Consider the following 6000-nt stretch of genomic DNA (forward strand, 5'->3'; position numbering starts at 1 on the left):
TTTGTGAACAGCATTTTTTATCATTTAATGGGGAAATTTGTACTAGTGTATCTAGATGACATTTTGATTTTTTCTCCTGATTTCAAAACTCATAGGGACCACCTACGTCAGGTCTTGCTCATTCTGCGGGAGAATAAACTATACGCTAAACTGGGAAAATGTGTGTTTGCGGTTTCAGAAATTCAATTTCTGAGTTTTCTTCTCTCCGCTTCTGGTTTTCGCATGGACCCTGAGAAGGTCCGCGCTGTGCTTGATTGGGAGCTTCCTGAGAATCAGAAGGCGCTGATGCGTTTTTTGGGTTTTGCCAATTATTACAGGAAGTTCATTTTGAATTATTCCTCTGTTGTTAAGCCACTCACTGATATGACTAAAAAGGGGGTAGATTTTTCCTCCTGGTCGGTAGATGCACGTAAAGCCTTTTCTAGTATCAAAGAGAGTTTTGCTTCCGCTCCTATCTTGGTACAACCTGATTTCTCTCTGCCTTTCATTGTTGAGGTGGACGCTTCTGAGGTGGGTGTGGGTGTGGTCTTGTCTCAGGGTCCCTCTCCTGCCAAATGGCGACCGTGTGCCTTTTTCTCAAAGAAGCTCTCCTTTGCAGAGAGAAATTATGATGTGGGAGATAGGGAGTTGTTGGCCATCAAATTAGCTTTTGAGGAATGGCGCCATTGGCTAGAGGGAGCCAGACACCCTATTACCGTGTTTACCGACCATAAGAATCTGGCCTACTTGGAGTCAGCCAAGCATCTGAACCCGAGACAGGCCAGATGATCTTTATTCTTTTCTAGGTTTAATTTTGTTGTCACGTTCCGCCCTGGGGTTAAAAATGTGAAGGCTGATGTCCTGTCACGTTGTTTTCTGGGAGGGGGGAACTTTTAAGACCCGGGTCCCATTTTGGCTGAAGGGGTGGTCGTCTCTGCTCTTTACCCTGATTTGGAGGCAGAGGTTCAGGCAGCCCAGGCAGAGGCTCCTGATCTTTGTCCTCCTGGGAGGTTGTTTGTGCCTCTCGCTTTACGACACAAGGTCTTTAAGGAGCACCACGATACTGTCCTTGCTGGGCACCCGGGGAGTAGAGCCATAGTGGATCTCATTGCTCGGATATTCTGGTGGCCGGCTCTTCGCAAGACAGTTGAGGGTTTTGTAGCAGCCTGCGAGACCTGCGCTTGTGCCAAGGTCCCTCATTCACGGCCATCGGATCCTCTCCTCCCGTTAACCATTCCTTCCCGTCCTTGGACGCATCTGTCCATGGACTTCATTACAGACCTGCCTCGTTCCTCGGGGAAGACTGTGATTCTGGTGGTGGTGGACCGTTTTAGCAAAATGGTGCATTTCGTTCCCTTTCCTGGGTTACCCAATGCTAAAACGCTGGCGCAAGCATTTGTTGATCACATTGTCAAATTGCATGGCATTCCTTCGGACATAGTCTCTGATAGGGGCACGCAGTTTGTTTCCAGATTCTGGAAGGCTTTCTGTTCTCACTTGGGGGTTCGGTTGTCGTTCTCTTCTGCTTTTCATCCGCAGTCGAATGGCCAGACAGAGCGCGTCAATCAGAATCTGGAGACATACATGCGCTGTTTTGTGACAGAGAATCAGGAGGATTGGTGTTCTTTTTTGTCCCTTGCTGAGTTTGCTTTGAATAACTGTCGCCAGGAGTCCTCTGATAAGTCACCATTTTTGGTGCATACGGGTTTCATCCGCAGTTTGGGACATTCTCTGGAGAGGGGTCTTCTGGTTTACCTGATGAGGAGAGATTTTCCTCGTCTTTGTCATCTATTTGGCAAAAGATTCAGGGTAATCTAAAGAGCATGAGTGAGAGATATAAGTGTGTTGCTGATAGAAGACGTGTGCCTGGTCCGAATCTGAATGTTGGTGATCTGGTGTGGTTGTCTACTAAGAATATCAAATTGAAGGTTCCCTCCTGGAAGTTGGGTCCTAAGTTTATTGGGCCTTACAAGATCTTGTCCGTCATCAATCCCGTTGCTTTCCGTCTTGATCTTCCTCAGACTTGGAAGATCCATAATGTTTTTCACAAGTCCCTATTAAAACCTTATGTCCAACCCACTGTACCCTCCTCTTTGCCTTCTCCTCCGATTTTGGTTGATGGTAATCTTGAATTTCAGGTCTCTAGGATTGTGGATTCTCGTATTATCCGCGGTTCTCTCCAGTACCTCGTTCATTGGGAGGGTTATGGTCCTGAGGAGAGGATGTGGGTCCCAGTGGCGGACATTAAGGCCACTCGTCTTATCAGGGCTTTCCATAGGTCCCATCCTGAGAAGGTGGGCTCTGAATGTCCGGAGTCCACTCGTAGAGGGAGGGGTACTGTCACCGCCAGATCTCTGAAAAGTTCTGACAGACGTTCTTCAGTACCTCTTGCATGATGTTCTTTTGTTTTGGTTTCGTTTTGTCATCTCTTCTCCCTCTCCCAGCTGTCATCTATTAGCAGTGATCGCCTCCCTTTATATCCCCTCCCACCCTGTGCCACATCAAAATGAGCTGGGGCGTGAACACTAGCAACCTCATCACCACCAGCATGATCCGCCACATGGCATCCAAGCACCCTAACAAGTGGGCCGAACGCCTGGGTCCACATTTTGGGTCTGCGGGTCACACTACTGCCTCCTCTTCCCCTCTTTTACACACTGCTGGCCAATCCCCTGTCGAAGGTGCAGGCCCAGATGCCCCTCGCCCTGCACCTGGACCTTTGCATGAACCATCAGCAACAACATCCACTTCCCTGTCCCAGCGCAGCGTCCAAATGTCTATAACACAGTCATTTGAACGCAAGCGCAAATACCCAACCAAACAGGCCATAGAACTAAATGCGCAACTTTCAAAATTACTGGCCTTTGAAATGTTGCCATTTAGGCCATTTTAGGCCTTTTGCAGCCTGATGTCGGCGGCCGTCCCTTGGTACGCAGTCCCCAGCCGCCACTATTTTTCACGGTGTGCCATGCCCACCTTACACCAGCATGTGTCCCAGAACATCACCCGTTCCCTGACCAACGCAGTTACTGGGAAGGTTGACGTAACCACGGAAACATGGACAAGTGCTGGTGGCCAGGGACGCTACATTTCCCTGACTGCACACTGGGTGAATGTTGTGGAGGCCGGGAGTGAGTCTTACCCTGGGATGGCACAGGTGCTACCCACGCCCAGGATTGCAGGCCCTACGTCCATCAGGGTCTCCGCCAGTAGCTATGTTACTGGCTCCAACCCCCACTTCTCCTCCTCCGCCGCCTCCTCCTCCACTTCCACCTCCAGCAGCAGTCAGTCATCAGTCGCTAGCTGGAAGCAGTGTAGCACTGCTGTGGGTAAGCGTCAACAGGCGGTGCTGAAACTGATCTGCTTAGGGGACAAACAGCACACCGGTGCAGAGCTGTGGCAGGGTCATAGGCGTGTGCACGTGACACCCTAATCAAGCCTGTCACCTCCGTGCTCCCAGGGGCCCCCCCCCCCCCGCTGTTTCCCCTTTAACACTGTGAATAATAATCAGCGCTTCCATTTTGTAAGCGCTGATTAGTACCGGAGGACCGCTTCCTGGTCCTCGGCTGTCTGCTGTGCAGGGCTGAGCACAACGTGAGTCGCTCTGTGACGTCACACTGTGCGCCCCAGCTGACAGCAGGAGGAAGAAGATCGCGGGAGGTGCCGGTGAGGAGCGGCATCCAGAAGCAGGAGAGGTAAGTGTTTTATTTATTATATCTGATGCTGCTGGGGGCAATCGGGGCATAATGGCCAAGTTGCTGGAGGCTGAGAGGCATAATATGGGGGGGGGGGCTGAGAGGCATAATATGGGGGGGAGCTGAGGGACAAATTGGGCTAAGAGGCATAATGGGGGGCTGAGGTATAAATTGGGCTCAGAGGCATAATGGGGGGGCTGAGGCATAAATTGGGCTGAGAGGAATAATGGGGGGGCTGAGGCATATATTGGGCTGAGAGGCATAATGGGGGGGGGCTGAGGCATAAATTGGGCTGAGAGGCATAATGAAAGGGGGGACTGAGGCAAAAATTGGGCTGAGAGGCATAATGAAGGGGGGGGGGCTGAGGCATAAGTTGGGCTAAGAGGCATAATGGGGCAGGGGGCTGAGGCATAAGTTGGACTGACACGGCGAGGCAATGGCATAATAAGGGCTGAGACTCCTGAGAGGCATAATGGGGGCTGAGAGGCATATGGGCTGATAAGGGGCTGAGAGGCATAAGGGATGATTATGGCTCTAATGAGAGGCATGGGGGCTGATAATAGGGGCTGAGAGGCATAAGGGCTGATTATGGGGGTGATGAGAGGCATGGGGCTCTTATCTGAGGTCTGATGTAATGACCGGCGTCACGCAAAGGGAGGGAAATGGGAAGGCCCTGTCCAAGGGAGAGGGAAAGGTGGTGACCCCTGACTCACCTTGCGGCTGGCACCTGACTGCCCTGACGTCCCTAGACGGATTCCTCACCCGTACGCTGATCACGTGCCTAAACCCTGGCTTTCCCTAAGATGAGTCCTGTGTAGTGAACGGGGCGGTGGGATCACTAGTCCGCACCACTGACACTAAGAGGAAAACACCAAGGAGAGGACAGACAATACAGACAAACATATAATCCCAGGTGGGCGACAACAGCAGACCACCAAGGCCCAACAGGGTTCCGGAGGGTTAACATTCTGGAACAACAACCAGGGAACACAGCTACTCAGCTCCAGTGGGTCAGTATAGAAGTCCAGGCAGGAAGCTCTATATCTGGCAACCAGAGAAGTGGGAGATGGGAATATAAGGAGGTTGGGATTGCTAAACAAGAAACAGCTGAGGAGGAGAAGCTACGGATCCCTGAGTGAGCCAAAAAGGATTGCAAGCAAACCCAGAAAGCTACCATTACGAAACAGCACTGTCTTTGTACATCGAACGCGCAGCCACCCGCTGCGACTTCCTGACCCCGGGTATAACGGAGTCAGACGTGGCTCTTGACACCCTCGTGACATCTGATTGGGGGTCTGATTTGAGGTCTTATTGGGGTCTTATTAACATTGTGGGTCTGATTGGGGCTGTCAGCTGAGGTCTGATTAACATTGGTGGTCTGACCTGAGGTGTAATGAAAAATATTTTTTTTCTTATTGTCCCCCTCTAAAACCTAGGTGGGTCTTATAGGTCTCCTTCCTGAACTGCAGAGCGGTGCCCACTTCCAGCCCTGAGCCCAGCTGCCTTCCAGCCCTGAGCCTGCTGGAGTTTTCAGAACTGTAAGTATTTACAGGAATTCACTGTAAGCTATATTATATATGTTACTTGTTTTATGTGAGTAAGGGTGCTGGGTGATTGGAGAAGGTGGGGGGGTTGTGGAGAAGGGGGAGGAAGGGGTGGATGGAGGGGTACAATACTATCTGCACATTGTAAAAAAAAAAAAAGTAAGCAACACATTATTTTCTGTCCGCTGCCACAAAACAATCTGGAAGTGCCCTTCCCGAGGGGTAAATTAAACAGGGGGTAATATAACTATGGGTATCAGGGTACATTATTATACAGGGGTTATATAACTTTTATTTTTGGTATATTGATAATTATATGAGTGCAGGTCTGTATGTATGTATGTATACAGAGTGTATTTGTGTGTATATACAGTCAGGTCCATAAATATCGGGACATCGACACAATTCTAACATCTTTGTCTCTATACACCACCACAATGGATTTGAAATTAAACTAACAAGATTTGCTTTAACTGCAGACTGTTAGCTTCAATTTGAGGGTATTTACAGCCAAATCAGGTGAACGGTGTAGGAATTACAACAGATTGCATATGTGCCTCCCACTTGTTAAGGAACCAAAAGTAATGGGACAGAATCATAATCATAAATCAAACTTTCACTTTTTAATACTTGGTTGCAAATCTTTTGCAGACAATTACAGCTTGAAGTCTGGAACGCATAGACATGACCAGACGCTGGGTTTCATCACTGGTGATGCTCTGCCAGCCCTCTACTGCAACTGTCTTCAGTTCCTGCTTGTTCTTGGGGCATTTTTCCTTCAG

This window comes from Bufo bufo, chromosome 1, assembly GCF_905171765.1.
Source record: "Bufo bufo chromosome 1, aBufBuf1.1, whole genome shotgun sequence".
In the NCBI taxonomy this organism is placed as follows: Eukaryota; Metazoa; Chordata; class Amphibia; order Anura; family Bufonidae; genus Bufo; species Bufo bufo.